General features: G+C 41.4%; 1 protein-coding gene across 1 annotated transcript in view; it reads right to left on the reverse strand.

Moving 5' to 3' along the window:
- Positions 1–19,126, reverse strand: part of LOC117351589 (guanine nucleotide-binding protein G(q) subunit alpha) — a 246,120-nt gene that overhangs the window by 127,912 nt on the left and 99,082 nt on the right. The gene's annotated exons all lie outside the window — the stretch shown is intronic.

A 19,126-nucleotide genomic window follows, 5' to 3' on the forward strand; every position in this document is an offset into this window, starting at 1 on the left:
GCTAAGTCACTGCCCTTCATCAATGGAAACTACCATATGTCTTCCTGAGATCCAAGATTCACTTATGCTCCTAAAATTTAAAACCACACTTGACCCGACCTCCTTCCCCAATATTTCAATTTTTCCTTCAGTTAATTAAAAATGAGTTTCCCTTCTTTTTACTGGGCTCAATTTAACAGAGACAAGAAAAATAACAAAGAAAGAAAAACGCTAGTCAAAGCTTGAGCAGAGTTTGAGCAAAAGTCAGTAGTGCAGCAAACTTCATATTTTTATTCTATTTCATGTCATATAAAAATAATAATAATAACAGTTTATATACCGCAGGACCGTGAAGTTCTATGCGGTTTACAAAGATTAAAAGATACCACTTGCAAGCTCAAAAGCTAGGGTGTATAATCAAGTATACTAGCTATGACCTGGAATCAACTTTCAGTTGGATTGCGCCAAGAACCCAATTTAATTTAGAAAATTGAAGCAGCATTTGCTCATTCAGGACAGATGATTTAAAGAGACCGTGGGATGGGACTCCTTTGATGTCTATATATGTTCTGTTGGTTTTAACTGCTATGTACGTTTTTAGGTACACTACCTTGGAATAAGGCGGTTTAGAAATTTGCAATAAACGAAATGAAAATTTTCTGTGGACTTCCAATATAAATTTGTACCTGAGGAAATCAAGAGTTTAGAGTGTTGTCCAAGATTGCAAGGAGCCACAGCAGGATTTGAACAGGGTTCCCTTAATTCTCAGCCTGCTGCTCCAACAATTATGGCTATCCCAGCTCTAGGTTCTAAACTGCATTATCTCTCATCTCCCTACACCATTAGCCCAATTATTCCTTCTCAAGGAGAGGGAGACACAGAAAATCTCACATGCCACAGAAACAGGAGGTGAACCCCAGGTACTACTGGGCTTGATATCTGCTACAGGTATTAGAGTCAGCATTAGACATGCTGGGGTCCAGAGTAGAAACTGGAGAGGGCATCTCCAAAGCCCACTTGCAGGCTGTGCCTTCCTGAGCTTCAGGTAGGGTTGGGACTCCTTCTGGTATGGGGCAACAGGGCAATTCCCCTTTACGTGACCCCTTCCCTGCCTCAAAGCTAGCCCTGAAAAGTACACTGGCTAACCACATACAAGTCTTAACGTTGCTATTAAAAGGTATATCTACTTAACAAGAAATTATTTTTATTGCATTAATATTAGACTATAAAGTAGACATGTTATTCATCAACAGAAATATGACCAGTTTCTCCTTGGTGAATTTCATCCCACAGGTTTTTTTTCTATTTTCCATTGTCCAAGAACTGAGAAAATAAGAGGTAGAGGGGTATATGCGTGTATCTGGGTCTGGGCCTGCAATTCATATCCTGTTTCCTAGGAGATACATCTCTTGGTACTCAAAGTCTAACATTCAGGTCACCCCATTCCACAAACACACACTTATCACAGTTTTTGTTACCATATCAGGGATTTGCGTTCTGCTTAACAATCGTCTCCAACTCTCTACATGTTGTGTGGTCTGTCTTTCTTCTATTTATAAGATCTTTAATGACAGAAGCCCTGTCCTGTGGAAAACTGTTCCCGTTGACCTTTGTTATAGGAGGTAGAGAATGACACGGTGACAAAATTCATCACCGTTCCCATCCCCGCAGATAACCGCAGGAAATAATCCCATGTCATTTTCTAGTGTCTATTTCAACCTCGGTCCTTCTACACCAGCATTCTTCAAAGCAAAGCTTGCGGGTCAGTGGTTGTGGCCATTTATACTCTGATTCTTCCCTCTCTCCTTAATGAATAACATGAAGATGGTTTCCCGCGGTTATCCGCGGGGACGGGGACGGTGATGAATTTTGTCACCGTGCCATTCTCTAATAGGAGGTTAAGAAATCTTTTAAATAAATAAATAAATGTTCACTGCTTGAGTCTAAGTCCAAGCTTAATACCTTTTTGTTTCTTAAAACTTACGGGCTGTGACTTGTCCTTTCTTTGCTTATCTGGGTTGAGATTTTTGTGTATGGCTGTGTTTGTTTTGTGATAACTCTCTGCTTATACTTGTCGAGGGGGGGGGGGTTGGTGAGGGGGCTGTTAGGGAGTTGGGAGGACAGGAAGGGGGACACAAAAACAGGACTTACATATGCTTGTCCCAGCCAATATACAGCTGAAAGCAGCTGTGTATTATGAGGGTCCTAGTTCAATACTGGCCAAGACCTGCGTAAGGGCCAGCAGCTGAACATACTCCAGTATGCCAACATTTAATGACAGGATGTGTCTGGGAACCAGCATGAAATATCAGGGTCTAATTTGGCATTTAAAAAACTACCACTTTACTCCCACCTCCTTCACCCACAAACACACACCAGTGTGCTGCATGCAAATGATAGGTAGGTGTAGCAAAAGTGAACTGGAGAAGCAGCACATCACAGGCAACCTACAATTTAAATTAAATCAAGAGAATCTTAAATATCATTTTGTATTGCTAGTGTCATTTTTAAAGCAATGTACAGTAAATGTAACTAGACACATTGCCTGAAAAATCTCATTTATTGGCCTTCCGTTCACTCGTTGAAATGGGCCACACTTGGCATCTGAGCAAATCAAATTTCTGCAGGAGACAAAACAGCTTTTGTCTGATTATACTTGTGCCAACTAGGAATGTGCATTCATTTGAAACCGTTCCCATGTTATTTCATACCCTTTTTTGCCCGGAACAGGGGGGGGAAAACCCCCCCCTAAAATTTCAGGATCTTTGCATTAGTCGAGAGGGTTCAAAGGAGAGCAACACGTCTGATAATAGGTATGGAAAACCTGTCATATTCTGAGAGATTGGAGAAGCTGGGTCTCTTTTCCCTGGAGAAGAGGAGACTTAGAGGGGATATGATAGAGACTTACAAGATCATGAAGGGCATAGAGAGAGTAGAGAGGGACAGATTCTTCGAACTTTCGAAAAATAAGAGAACAAGAGGGCATTCGGAAAAGTTGAAAGGGGACAGATTCAAAACAAATGCTAGGAAGTTCTTCTTTACCCAACGTGTGGTGGACACCTGGAATGCGCTTCCAGAGGACGTTATAAGGCAGAGTACGGTACTGGGGTTCAAGAAAGGATTGGACAAATTCCTACTGGAAATGGGGATAGAGGGGTATAGATAGAAGATTACTGCACAGGTCCTGGACCTGTTGGGCCGCCGCATGAGCGGACTGCTGGGCACGATGGACCTCGGGTCTGACCCAGCAGAGGCATTTCTTATGTTCTTATGTTCACTCTGCACAAATTGGATACACTCATTCCGATAAGTCCTCGAATCGGGGGAGGGAAAAAAGTTTCTGTAAACATAGGAAACTAAACGGAATGAAAACATTTTGGCTACACACCTTTGGTGCTAACAAGCACTACATTAGTTTCAATTAAAGGGTATGATCACATTTGTGTATATTCTTGTAATCTAATTATAATAACATATTTGGTTTGGTTTTAGATTTTATTTATACTAATTTTTCTATACCATTCTCCCAGGGGAGCTCAGAACAGTTTACATGAATTTATTTGGGTACTCAAGCATTTTTCCCCGTCTGTCCCAGCGGGCTCACAATGGGGGGATTAAGTGACTTACCCAGGGTCTCAAGGAGCAGCGTGGGTTTGAACCCCCCAGCCTCAGGCACCACACTCTTCCCCTTTTGCTATATAGCTTTTCACTAAGGGCTCCTTTTACAAAGGTGCATTAGGGCCTTAACGTGCGGAATAGTGCGCGCTAAAATGCCGCGTGCGCTAGCCGCTACCGCCTCCTTTTAAGCAGGCAGTAATTTTTCGGCTAGCACATGCTATAGCACGCGCTAATCTTGTGCGCGCGCTAAAAACGCTAGCGCACCTTAGTAAAAGGAGCCCTTAGTCACAGATCAAAATGATTTACAATTTAAAAACATATAGGAAGGACGAAAAGGAACTACAGTACTTAATTAAAGCAGACAAACACTCAAGACCAGCCATAACCATATTTACTGTGTGTTACCTGTATAAATATAAAGAACATACAGCAAATGTCCTATGCTGTTTATTCTAACTATACTTCTCCCGTTTTGAATATTTTGCACCTGTTACAAAATTTATGTAAATGTCCATTTTAATTATTAATATTATTATGATTTTTACCGATACTAAAAAGAATCAAACAGGTCCATGTCCCAAAAGGACATCATTATATTCTTTCAATTCCTGTGCTGCCACAGGCTCGTCTGTCAAATGCAGAACACTTTGGCACTTGTTTGGTTTTTACTTTTGAAAACATCTGTGAACCAAGTTTATTATTATTATCAAGTTTATTAGTCATTTATATATCGCCTATCAATGGAAGTTGTCTAAGCAGTTTTTACATTCAAGTGCTCAAACATTTTTCCCTGTCTGTCCTGACGGGCTCACAATCTACCTAACGTACCTGGGCCAATGGAGGATTAAGTGACTTCCCGAGGTCACAGGAAGCAGCGCTGGGCTTGATTTCACAATATCAGGGTGCTGTAGTTCTAACCACTAGGCTACTCCTCCTGCACATACCCTTAGGCCTCATATATAGTAGCTCACTTACCCAAAGTCCTTGTAAAAATATGACACCATCAACCATGTCAGGTTTGCGCTCTGTTCTTTGGTAGTTCTACGGTAAGTCCAACAAGTGAAAATGTCCTATCAGATGAGGGTACTGATTTCTGGAACAACTAAAAGATACTTTGCAAGCTTTCTTAGTTTAGGCCAAACTATTTCCTTGCTCTGTCAAGTTTCTGAATTCATTAAGTTATAGTGATGTGTAAAGGATTTTGTTCCCCCCCCCCCCCAATTTCCCCAATTATTGTATATATGTGACACTGAATAGTACCTGATTGTTCAACAAATTGTAATATTAGACAAAGAGAACCTGAGCAAACACTTAACACAGCCTTTACATCACTATATCACTTATTTAAGAAACAAAAGGACGATGGCTGGAAAACTTTGTATACCAATGCCCATAGTATGGGAAACAAAATTCCAGATCTAGAGGCTGTAATGTTAGAAGCTGAATTGGATTTAGTGGCGGTCACAGAAATGTGGTTGACAGAAAACCATGATTGGGATGTACTTATACCTGGCTACAATCTATTCAGGAGGGATAAGGTAGGTAAAAAAGGCGGAGGTGTAGCGTTATATGTTAAGTATAATATTAAAGTGACAATTGCAAGACATAGGGGGTAAAGAAGAAGCATTGTGGGTTAATTTGGAAAGAGGGAATGGAAAGTGTATCTACATTGGTGTGATATACAGGCCTCCTTCACAGTCAGAAGAAATGGACAAAGATTTAATTAAAGACGTTCACAAAATAGCTAGGAAAGGGGAAGTACGACTGATAGGTGATTTTAATATGCCGGACACTGATTGTACCATCTCTGTTATGGGACTATCTAGAAGCAATGAGATCTTGGACTCACTACAGGAAGAATTGTTCCAGCAATTAGTAACAGAACTCATACAGGACAGAACTATTCTAGACTTGGTGCTTACAAATGGGGACACTGTTTCTGAGGTTACGGTGGGTGATCATTTGGCATCCAGTGATCACCAAATGATGAGGTTCAATATTAAAATGTGGGATGACAGGACTTAATCAAATTTGAAGGTTCTAGACTTCAAAATAAGTCTAACTTTGACAAGATGGGAGAATACCTCAAGGAAGAGTTAGTTGGATGGGAACAGCTTAATGAAGCAGTAAAGCAGTGGAAAAAACTGAAAGAAGCTATTCTAAAGGGGGCAAACCTTTATGTTAGGAAAGTACATAAAGGTAAAAAGAAAAGAAGGTTGCTTTTGGTCTCAAATGTAGTAGCTGAAAAGGTTAGAGAAAAATGGTTAGCCTTCATAAATTACAAGCTATCATAGAAAAAGGACGACGGGAAAAAATATGTGGAAAAGCTACGAGAAGCGGGAAAACCTATCAGAAAAGCAAAGATGCAAATAGAAGAAAAGATAACCGATATGGTAAAATTGGAGGCCAAAACATTTGTTTTTGATATTTAAGTGATAGAAAGTAACCCAAGGGTACTCAAGGAACTCAGAGAGGTTCTAGTGGCTCCATTGTCCGGCGAAGCATGAAGAATGGTCTGGTAATTGGCAACTAAGATTTAATGCTCAAAATGCAAAGCCATGCATTTGCAAAAATCTAGAACGATAGAGTAGAGGAGGCAATGTACTTCTATGTATGGAAGAAGAGTAGGACTTCAGGGTGATTGTGTCTGATGATCTCAGGGTAGCAAAACAGGTAGAAAAGGCAATGAGCAAAGCAAGGATAATGCTTGGGTGCATAAGGAGAGGAATGGCCAGTAGTGAGGCCCCATTTGGAATATTGTGTAAAATTTTGGAGACTGCACCTTCAAAAAGATATATGTACAGTAGAAAGCAGTTGGTCCAGAGGGCTGCTACAAAATTGGCTACTGGTCTTCGTCATAAATCATATGGGGACAGACTTAGAGATCTTAATATGGATACTCTGGAAGAAAGACAGAAGAGAGGGGATATGATAGAGACAATTAAATATCTCCATTGCATTAATGTACAGGAGGTGTTTCTTTTTCAAAGGATGGAAAACTTCAGAAGGAGAGGGCATGGGATGAAGTTAAGAGGTGATAGGCTTAGGAGTAATCTAAGGAAATACTTCTTTACAGTAAGGGTGGTAGATGCATGAAATAGTCTCCCAGTAGAAGGGGTAGATATGAAATTAAAATAGCATGGGACAAGCAAGTGGAATCTCTTAGGGAAAGGAGGAGCTATGGATGAGTAGACTGGATGGGCTATTCGGCCTTTATCTACCATCATGTTTCTATGTTTATAAAAGTTATCCAATGTCCATATCACCTACTTGAATAGTAACTGCCTCCTTAATCCACCAATTGAATAAATTTAATATGTAATTAGATTCAGCTGATTGAACGCAGCCAGGCTCAACTGCTGTCAGCCCTGATCAATATAAAACTCACTATATATTGAATCTTACCATAAGAGTGAAAGAGTCACCCCAAAGTTGTTGAGTTTTTATAATGTTTTATTATTTTATATAGAAACAGGAACAAATCAGACAACAAAAAAAAGAAGGAATAACTTGTGCTCTACAAAATTACACAGGCTGGGGTTATTTGGGGCACCGATTCAGAAAATTGCATTGGATAGATTGCATCAGCTCTAGTTTCTTAGATCTGATGGCTATACAAAGTATTCTTGCACTTTTTATGCCTTTGGGATAGTAGAAACAAACATGAACATTGGGCAAAAAAAAAAAAAAGAAGATTGGCCTCCGAGGGAATATAAGGTGGTTGGAGGACAAAATGTAATTTATGACCCTTTGGTAGCACAAGATAGAATCATACTGCCACCACTACATATAAAGCTAGGCCTGCTGAAACAATTTGTAAAGACTTTGAATAAAGATGGTTCATGCATTGAATATATAGCGCATATATGTAACCCGGACTTACCATGGAAAAAGTGAAAGCAGGAATTTTTGATGGTCCACAGACCAAACAACTTATAAAATGAACATTTCATAGCTTTAATGAATGAAATTGAATCATGCGCCTGGTCTTCATTTGTTCTTGTGAAAAACTTTCTTGGCAACAAGAAGGCAGACAACTACACACAATTAGTAGAGGATATGCTTTTTCATTTCAACAGGCTTGGTTGTTAAATGAGTGTTATAAAGTCCTAGATCGCTTTTCAGAGAACCTTGGTGATTTAAGAGAAGAGCAAGGTGAAAGATTTCACCAAGACATAAAAACAATGGAAGCCAGATATCAAGGAAGATGGGATGCACATATGATGTCAGACTATTGTGGGAATCTTATGCGGGATTGTCATGGCAGATCCCACCCTCGGAAGTCTTACAAAAGGAGCTTCTTGTGTGTCAAATGACTGGAAAGTTTGCATCATAAACTTGTGCTTTTGGTATAAAATAAGTAGATTTTCATATTGTACACTTTTCTTTTAATTTTTTAATATGTTTTCTTCATGCTTAAAAGATATTAAACACTACATTAAAATATCCTGATTTTTTAATGGGCAAGCAGAGTGAAGAGTGGTATATAGCACATGTTCTATCTCAAAGACTAGAGCTGATAGGAGAAAACTGGTGCCATTTTTGGAATCAGCAGAAACAGGTCTAACATTTGAGGCACCAAAATGATTGTTATCAATAAGATATTATATACCATTACGTTTAAATAACAATTCCTCCCACTCAGTAATGACTCTCTCATACTTATAAAGCTGACAAACAAAACCCCTCAACAAATGTATTTTCCAACTAAAAATCAATTTCAAGGCTAATGTAACAAAAATATTTAACATGATCAAAGGAAATTCCAAAGAGATAAGAAAAAAGTTGTTGAAATATATCAATCTGAAAAGGGGTACAAACACATTTCTCTTGCTCTGGGTTACCACTGAACCACAATGAGAGCCATTATTTCCAACTGGAGATGCCATGGAGCAATGGTGACTCCTCCCAGGTCCAGCTAGCCTGCAGAATTACTCCAACGCATTCATCATCTAGGATGACACAAAACATCTCAAGAATTGCAGGCTTCCCTAGTCTCAACTAAGCTCACAATAAGAAAAACCAGGATTTTTTTAATAAAATGCTTTTTTGAGGGAAAATCTATCTAAAGATATTTTCTATTTACTGTAAAATACATTATCATCCAAAACTTATTCATCATGAAATAAAGATTAGTTTTTCATTATGTAGCAGGTATTTTCATGCAATGTTTAAAATTTTGGGTAAATGAATTCCATTAATCCATTCATAATGTCATGGGCATGATTTAAATCAAGTCTTTCCGACTGGTGATTTAAATCAAATCCACCCTGAGAAAGACTACACAAAAATGGGGTTAATGGAAGAGTAGCAAGGTGGAAACCACTGCTATCTAAGAACAGCATCAATGTTCATCTCACATCTGCAAAAACATACCTGGATGATCCCTTTTGGGATAATGTATCTCTATTATCCTATTATGTCTGGCGTAAAATAAATACAGTATTACACAGTAAGATCATACTAATAGTCAAACATGGTGGTAGCAGTACAATGATGTGAGGACCGTGGTGCAATAAGGGGGGAGGGGGCGGTGCGCCCCAGGTGTAGACCATAAGGAGGTGCTCCCGGGGTCAGCTTCATGATCCATGATTATTGCTCTGACAGTGTCGAGCCTTCCTCTCTGCTGGGTCCTTCCTTCGCAGAGTTAAGGCTGCTGACAATGAGAGAATGCTCTGAACAGGCTTCTTACAACATGCCGGGGTCTTCCCTTTGCTATGCTGATGATGATGTCACTGATGACACAGCAGAGAGAAGCCCAGACGGAGCAGGCCGCAAAAAAATCTCACAATGGGATTGGGGGGGTTCGGAGGTGCTGCAATGGAAGGAGGGATAAAAATCTGCTGCACAGGGGATAGGAGGGAGGGAGAGAAAGCTGCTGAACATGGGGGGGAGAGAGGAGAGGAAGAAATGTTGGACATGGGCTGAAGAAGAGGCAGGGAGATGCAACAAAAATATAGAAAGGGGTGAGAGGGAGAAATCCTGCATATGGTGGAGGGGAGGGAGACATGCATGGAGAAGAGAGAAGAAAAAATGTTGGATACAGGGTCAAGGGCAGGGAGAGATGGTGCATGGGGAGAGAGAAAGAAATGTAGCACATGATAATGGAGGGGAGGAAGGGAGAGATGCTGCATGGAGGGCAATAGAGAGGTTTGACACAGGGCACAAGGCAGGGAGAGAGAAAGAGAGAGATATGGTAGCAGTGGAAGAGAAGGTCCAGAGATGGAAGATGGATGGTGAGCATGGAGAAAAAAGAAAACGTCAAATGGGTAAGAGACCCTGGCAAGCAAGTTAACAGAAGACAAACAGAAACCAGAGCCTGGGACCAACATGATTTGAAAAATAAAATGACCAAACAACAAAAGATAGAAAAAATAATTTTATTTTCTATTTTGTGATTACAATGTCAGATTTGAAATGTGTATCCTGCCAGAACTGGTGTTAGACAGCAAGCGTGATCTATAACCTAAAAGAGAGAGGGAAAGTCTTTTTTTATTTTGTTTACACCACAGCGCCAGCATGGGGTTTGGTTGTAACCCTATGTAATGTTATATTGCAACACTGTGAATATTAAACCGTAACCCATTCTGAGCTCTCTGGGGAGGACAAGATATATAAATAAATAAATAATAAATAAAATTACTAAAAATATTTTTATACGGAAGGGGTGAGGGGTGATAAAAATGATCAGCTCCGGATGTCACATATCCTATTTCCGCCACTTTGTAAAGATTCTTTGCTGCCTCAGAATCTGGAAAACTTGCCATTATTAAAGGAACTGCACTTAACAGAAAATTCTTAAGGAGAACGACTTGTTACCAGTATTTATCTGTGAGCTGGAGATTAAGCTGAAGTGTAATTGATCCAAAACACAAAGGTAGATCTACAGTACATCTGAATAGCTAAGGAGAAAAAAAAAATTAAAGTTTTGGACTGGCCTAGTCAAAGTCTGACTTGAACTCAATAGGAGATGCTGTGGCGGAACCTGGAATTTGTAGTTCAAGTATGAAACTTTCAAATGTGTCTGAATTAAATCAGTTCTGAAAAGAAGAGCAGGCTAAGATTCCTCAACAGAAATGTGAAAGACAGATACCAAATCATAGGAACTGTTTAGTTGCTATTATTACTGCTAAGGAATTAGCAGCAAGTTTAGGGATCAGTTACTTTTTCACAAGGGTGGTATGGGTCTTGAATAAATGTGTACCTTAAATAAATGAAGTAATAATTTAAAACCTATGTTATGTGTTTACTCAGGTTCTCTTTATCTAATATTATATTTTATTTAAAAACTAGAAGCCATTAAAAGTGGCATTTTTTACATCACTGCTACTTCATGAACTTGGAAACTTGTAAGAATGTTTTGTCATTTTGGAAGAGCAAGGAAATGATTTGGCCTAAACTTTTACTAAGGTGTGTTAGGGCCTTAACGTGCGGAATAGCGCGCACTAGACCTTAATGCCAGCATTGAGCTGGCGCTATTCTAAAAGTGTACCGCATGGCAATTTCGTGCGTGCGCTAAAAACGCCAGCTCACCTTAGTAACAGGAGCCCTAAGTCAGCTTCAAAACTGTCTTTTAGTTGTTCCAGCCTAAATAAAATTGACTCCAAAAGGAATTGTGATAGACCTCAGAAGAAAATCTCCCCAGCCCAAGGGGGGAAGGAAGGAAGGTTTCAATCTCTGGCTCCCAAATTTTTGGACTGGCTCCTAAATCTTAAGAAAAAAAATGTATGAAGGTCTACCTACAACGGGAAGAAAGCATTTCATGTAAAGCAGTTTGCCACGTCTTCAAACCCACCCTCATCACAAACTGTCATTCTATTTTAATACCTTAACAACAAAAGCATTAGAATTCATGCTGACCACTGTGGGATATACTGTATTACTTTCTCTAGTTAATGGGCTTTGCCGTTTAGCCAGAAATGACACTGCACTTTGATAAGTCCTGTTCATCCAGATAATTTGGCTAGAGGAAACATATAAAATTTGTAACACACTGAGCAGTAAGTCTTAGTCGGACAATATTGCTATATTTAATTTCCTGCAAGACAGTGAAGAGAAGGATCGGCATGTATATTATAACCAACCCTGTATCTAAACGCAAGGGTTTATCTTATTCACCAGCAGGGTGATTTCGCTTTTGTGAAGCTCAGTTGTCCAACTGACCATAACTACATACCCTATTGTTCTTTGAACAATTGCGAGTACAGAGCTCCACGGGTTCTTACATTAGTTTTTCAGTAATAATATATATTCCTAGAAGAACTCTGCACAATAAGCAAGTATAGAAACTGCACTCCCACTAACGGCACATGTGTGGGCGTGGCATTCCAGCACGCAGGCTTTTTTGCACAGTCAATTTACAGATCACAGATCTGGCATACTGACAGATTTTAAAGTGCACAAAAATTTTGTAGTGCAGGTAATTACTGCAACCAGATCACATTAATTAAATAAATAAAAGACCCAAAAAATTCAGAAGCCAGTAATATTTCCAACAAACGTTCCAATGATAATACTGAAGTATAAATATCACAAGGTAAACTCAAATCATTCTGTTTAGTGGTTTGTCTCTCGAGACTAAGTCACAGACAGATGGACATGCAAATATCTATATATCAGGCTTTCCCATTTCCTTAAAAAAAAAAAACCTGCTTAATAAGGAGAAATTAGTTCATACTTGATTAATTTTCTTTTCTTTGGTCTATTGGATCAGTCCAGTCAAATGGGTTATAGCTATCTACCAACACGTGGACATACTGAACACAGAACTGTTTTCTGTGATAAGGGACAGTAATCACTATCCCAGATCAGTACTTCGATAACAAAACAGTTGAAACACAAAAAAAACCCACAAAAAAAGTCTCCTTCCTCTTTGACAACAAATGCAAAGCAAACAGTAAAGAAAGATATAGTCTTCTAAACAGAGGACCTTGTAGAACTATAATACAAAAGAAAAATCTGTGAAATGCACAAGAAACAGGGTGGGCCTCTGCTCTGGTCCACTGGTTGAAAAGAAAGAAAAAAAACCCAAACATATTCTCTCTTTCCTTTTCATCTCAATGGAGTTGTCCAGATGAATGTGATGTAACAAAAGACATCTTTATTTTGGGTGGGACTCTGACACTCCTGCCAACAGAACAGAACAGAAGCTCCAAAATACGCATCAGAGGAAGTTTGGAGAAGTATTGTTTGGAGAAGAAATGTGCCGAAAACCAGGTCACCACCCTGGGTTACCAGCCTTGTTCTCATGTAGTCACCCAACCCGGCTGAATAAACCCCCAAAAGGGCTATGAAATTGGCTTACCCGCCAAAAGATAATGCCAAATGAAGACTACAGCTTTCATCCATCAAGCTGTATTGGCCTTTCTGCCTCAAAGGCCAATACAGCTTGATGGATGAAAGCTGTAGTCTTCATTTGGCATTATCTTTTGGCGGGTAAGCCAATTTCATAGCCCTTTTGGAGGTTTATTCAGCCGGGTTGGGTGACTACCTGAGAACTACATGAGAACAAGGGTGGTAACCCAGGGTGGTGACCTGGTTTTCGGCACATTTCTTCTCCAAACTTCCTCTGATGCGTGCAAAAAGCACAAGAAAGTGATCCAACAGGCATATTTCATTAGTGCCCTGCAACTACCTATGCAGAACTCTACAGGCTCCAAAAATTCAAACGCAAGAACTCCCCCCCTCATACTGCTCCTTATGGAAAGCAGGAAGAAATACTGGCTGGTTGACGTGAAAGGGGAACCATCTAGAAGAAAGGAAAGTATAGTATAATAGCAGTCCCCCTTCTGTAAAGCAAAGGAAAGAACCTCTACAAGATATGGCTTGCAATTCAGAAACTCTTCTTGCAGAAGTCATCGCAACAAGAAATACTGTCTTCAGTGTGAGATCCTTCAGCATGGCCCACCAAAGAGGCTCAAAGGAAGCACTCTGAAGGGCCATCATACCATTGCGATAGACTTTTCAAGAACTTGCATGTTTACGGTCTCCTATCATTCTGTCTACTGCTTTGGTAAAGAAAGATGCTATCTTCATATCCCATTAGATTTAATATTTGATCATATCATTCCTTCATGTTAAAATAAAAAAACAAAACAGACGCCGAGGCTTGGATTCTATAAACGGTGCCACTGGCAGTGGTCGCCTAAAAAACAGCTGCCGATCGCATATCAATCATGCGACGGTGCGGTTTATAGAATCGTGCCTTCAGGAAAGAAAGGCCCAAAAAATGTAGGCCAGGGTTTTCAAAGTCTACATTTCTGGTGCCTACCTTTCACGTTAATCGATGCTACGGAGGTGCTTTATGACACCTAATGCCACTTCTGACATTAGCTATGCTTACAGGGGTATTAGGCATTGTAAAGAGCCTCCGTAGATGTGATGCAGGAGCTGTTTTTTTTAGGCGCCAGTAAGCACTTTGAATCTTTTTTTAAAATCCCTTTTAAACGGATTTTTGCAACTTAGGGGCTAAGAGAGCGCTTACCAACGCCTAAGTTAAGGCACCATTTATAGATTATAAGCCTGAATGCTTTGCTAGGCTCTGTTTCTCATAACGATCACAAATTATCTTAATAGACTTTTAGGGAGAAAAACAATGAGATATCTTAGCATTGGTTAAATTAAAAACTGAGTTTTTGTGTCCTTATTTGCAGCAGGGTATAAAGTAAAAAGTTGTACAGGGACAAAAATCAAACCCATCATCGTCCATCTCCGCTGGAATCTAACTAATCCCACTAAGATCTATTCCATCCTTGACCATTCCTCCAAGTAATCTTTTCCATTCCCGCCTGTACCCTTCAGAAGCAGTTATTTCATTTAATTATGCTACTGAAGCATGTTGGAGGCTCTGGCAGAGACCCACTTACAAATTACTAGTATGTAGTTTTACAAAGTACTAGTATATATTTTCACTAAGTACCGTAATTTTTCACTCCATAAGACGCACCTAGTGTAGAGAAGGAAAAAACAAGAAAAAAAATTCTGAACCAAATGATGTACCCTGCCTGCCTGCCTGCCACTAGGCCTGCTCTGTACCCCCTCTGGTGGTCTAGTGGTAGTCCGGGACAGAGTACAGGGCAGGCCTAGTGGCAGGCAGTTAGCATTCCCCCCCCCCCCCCCCACGATACCTTTTAAAAAAATTCTGGTGGTCCAGGCAGGCAGACAGACACAAACACACTCACACACCTGGGTATCTCTTCTTTAATTCCGGCGGTCCGGAGCTGTATCTTCTGCCCCTCCCTTGCTGGATGGCCTTTTGCGCTCCCGCCTGGTCCTGCCCTGCTCCCTGAATGGCTGCTGGTGAATTAATTCTGCTTTCTTGATGTCCATCAAGCTATCCAAAAACCTGATATGTGTGGGCAGTGAGTTCTATAATCTAGGTAGGAAGTGGGTATAGGAGCGTTTACAAGCTGTTTCCAGTAAGAGGGGGGAGGGTATGATGCTGAGCTGTTTCTCATTTTCTTAGAGGCAGTTCTTGGAAACAAGTTTTTAAGTACAGTTCTTGGAGGCAGGCTTTTAAGTAAAGAGAGGGCACACTCACAGAGACAGACAGTGGCTGTTTGCGGTCTCTCTCTCCTTCTCCACTTTCAAGGCTTGCATGCAGTGGCTCCTCTCCTCCCTGTTTCCAGCCAGATTCTCTCCCTCATACAGCTCTCTTCCCCCACTCCAAGGTCCACATACAACTTCTCTACTGCCTAGGTTTGTCTGCTTCTCCCCCCCCCTCGGCATGTCCTGGGCTCTCCCTCTGCTTGGCTTCCCTCACCAGGACTTCCTCTCTTGCTCTCCCTTCTGCAGCTTTCTTCACTGGTTCCTGTCTGGGTTTACTTTCTCAGCTCCTGATCTCACTCTCTCTCTCATAGTAACATAACATAGTAACATAGTAGATGACGGCAGATAAAGACCCGAATGGGCCATCCAGTCTGCCCAACTTGATTCAATTTAATTTTTTTTTATTTTTTCTTCTTAGCTATTTCTGGGAAAGAATCCAAAGCTCTACCCGGTACTGTGCTTGAGGTCCAACAGTCAAAATTTCTGTCAAAACCAATTCTAGCCCATCTACACCCTCCCAGCCATTGAAGCCTTCCCCAGCCCATCCTCTCCCAAACGGCCATATACAGACAGACACAGACTATGCAAGTCTGCCCAGTACTGGCCTTAGTTCAATATTTAATATTATTTTCTGATTCTAGATCTTCTGTGCTCATCCCACGCTTCTTTGAACTCCGTCACCGTTTTCCTCTCCACCACCTCTCTCGGGAGCATATTCCAGCCATCCACCACCCTCTCCGTAAAGTAGAATTTCCTAACTTTGCTCTTGAATCTACCACCCCTCAACCTCAAATTATGTCTTCTGGTTTTACCATTTTCCTTTCTCTGGATAAGATTTTGTTCTATGTTAATACCCTTCAAGTATTTGAATGTCTGAATCATATCTCCCCTGTCCCTCCTTTCCTCTAAGGAATACATATTCAGGGTTTCCAGTCTCTCCTCATATGTCTTCTGGCACAAGCCTCCTATCATTTTCATCGCCCTTCTCTGGACCACTTCAAGTCTTCTTACGTCCTTTGCCAGATACGGTCTCCAAAACTGAACACAATACTCCAAGTGGGGTCTCACCAACGACCTGTACAGCCAACATCTTCTTCCTTGTACTGGTTACACCTCTCTTTATACAGCCCAGCATCCTTCTGGCAGCAGCCACCGCCTTGTTACACTGCTTTTTCGCCTTTAGATCTTCAGACACTATCACCCCAAGGTCCCTCTCCCATTCCGTGCATATCAGCTTCTCAGCTCCCAGCATATATGGTTCCTTCTGATTATTAATCCCCAAATGCATTACTTTGCACTGAATTTTGGTTGCCAGGCATTAGACCATTCCTCTAACTTTTGCAGATCCTTTTTCATATTTTCCACTCCGTCTTTGGTGTCTACAAATCTTGGTAATATCCGCAAAAAGGCAAACTTTTCCTTCTAACCCTTCAACAATGTCACTCACAAACATATTGAACAGGATCGGCCCCAACACCGAACCCTGAGGGATTCCACTACTCACCTTTCCTTCCTCCAAGCGACTTCCATTAACCACCACCCTCTGCCTTCTGTCTCACAGCCAGTTTCTAACCCAGTTCACCACTTTGGGTCCTAACCAGGCTATCTTGCTCCAACCCAGGCTCCTCAGCTTCACAGAGCTCACCTGCTCCTCTACAGTCCAGCTTATCTTGCCCAAGCTCATCCTTCCTAACAGAAGCTCTGTTCCTCTGCCTGCAGCTCTCTTCCTGCAGTCTGCTGCACTTTTCTTCTGCCTCCAGTTGTCCTCCTGCCCAGGCTTGCAACAGCATGGTGTTCTCTTCCTGGTGCTCCCAGGGCTCTTCCCTTCTCATTCTCAGGCTTCCTCAGAATTCCTCCCCTTCCTGGCACCTAATTAGCAACAGATCCTGCACCAGGCAGGGGCTCTCGTTTTCTCCCTCTCGATTCACTCAGATTTTGCGCCGGTACAGGTGATTAGCTGCCTGGTCTGTTTCTTATTGGGCTTGGCCTTCCCTGCAGGCCCTCCTCTTCTACTGGGCTCCCGATTGGCCCATCACTCTCAGCTTTCCCCTGGGCTCCACCTCACTCTGTTCTTGGTTCTCACTGGCTCGCTTCCTGGCTCTGTCCCTTCTGTCAGCTCTTTCTCTCTCTCTACACCCGTGGCCCGCAGCTCCCCAGGCTCATGGGGAACAGCTGGTCAGTTTTTTCTTCTGCTGTGGCACTCTCCCGTGTTGCAGTTCGTCCCCCCTGCTGGTTTCTGGCCTCTCTGCCCAGCTGCTCTGCCTACCTTCCCTCCCATGACCTGGAATGCAGCCACGGTGTACCGACAGCACTTCTGGGTTCACATAGGGAAGAAATAGAGTCAGCTCCTCTCTGCCCACACCAGAACTTGGGCAGCTCTGTCTCCATCCCCCCAGCCCGGAGTGCAGCTATGATTTGTGGCAATGGCACTTCCAAGTTCGCAGGACACAAAGTAACCCATTTACATTAAACATGATTTCTCACTTGTAATGATTGATATTTATTCAAATATCTCTCATTAATATTTGAGGCAGCTCACTGTACTTATTAAAATGATCCTGCTGTTTTGGTCAAGGTTCCAATTTGGTGCTCTCTACCGTTGGATCTTTGTTATACTGAAGTTTATTCTAGCATTGGTAAGCTGCCATTCAAGAAGTTTTTTGTTTGTTTTTCGTAACCATTGTGCCTTGTTATTAAATGTTTTATTTTAAATAAATTCATGTTTGTTTTATCAATTGGTTATGTACTTATGTATTTATGATTATTAATGTATTATTCATTTAATATATATTTCACTTAATTTTGTTTCATGTTCTCATTTTATTAATTTCACTTTTTGTAATGTCATTTTTTGAACAGACCCCTGATGCAGCAGGCAATGCCAAAACAAAGACCATGTCGTGTCTACCAATAAAAAGAACCTTTTTGCCCCATTCTATGAGGCCCTTGATGCTTTTTTTTGTTCACTGCTCTTTGGTGTACTTTGATTCCCTCTCTTCATTACTTTGTTCTATGCATGAATTAAATATCAGCTACTGTGGCTGAACAGCACTGTTCCTATAAACTGCACTGCATGGGTCCCTCTTAATACGTCTGAGCCACACAGTGAAGCAATTTCTGGCTGTTCATGTGAGACTTGAGATGGTGAGGCCAGCCAGAAGCTCTTGCACTACATGGTTCAAAGTTACTGAAAACCAAACAGTACTACATCAAAGCTATTGTGCAGCAAACAGTGAGGTGAAGGGAGCCAGTATCAAAGGCAAATAGATCATTACCAGGCTATTGTAAGTACGGTATTTATATATCTACTAGTCTTTAAGCCCGTTACATTAACGGGTGCTAGAATAGATGTATGTGTGTGTCTTTCTTTCTTTCTTTCCCCTTGGCCGCTTTCTGTCTCTCTCTTTCCTCGGCTGTCAACCATCATCCCTTGCCTGTTCCACCTGTCCAGCAGTAGGCCTTCTCCCTTCCTTTTACCTCCCCCTGTCCAGCAGCACTCCTTACCTGCTCCCTCTGTCCCTCTTCCCTGCTCCCCCTGTCCAGCAGCACTTCTTACCTGCTCCCCTGTTCCTCTTCCCTGCTCCCCTGACCCTCTTCCCTGTTCCCCCTGGCCAGCAGCACTCCTTACTTTCTCCCCCTGACCCTCTTCCCTGCTCCCCCTGTCCAGCAGCATTCCTTACCTGCTCCCCCTGTCCAGCATGTGGCTCCTCTTCTTTAAAACAGCCTACCAGCTGTAACGAACCTCTGCCGCTCTGAGGCACGGTTGACATGGCCACTTTATGGTTGGTTTTTCTTTTACTGTCTCTCTGTCTTTTTAATTGGCTACTGTATGTGTGCCTTTTTTCCCATCTATCTCCTTGGCTGTTGTTTGTCATTTGTTTCCTGTGTCTCTCTCTGTCCTTAGTGTTTTGTTATTTTTTTCAATCTGTCTCTTTAGCCCCCTGCCCTTCTGTGCGTGTCTGTGTGTCTCTGTCCTTGTCCA

Source organism: Geotrypetes seraphini, chromosome 1 (genome assembly GCF_902459505.1).
Source record: "Geotrypetes seraphini chromosome 1, aGeoSer1.1, whole genome shotgun sequence".
NCBI lineage: Eukaryota > Metazoa > Chordata > Amphibia > Gymnophiona > Dermophiidae > Geotrypetes > Geotrypetes seraphini.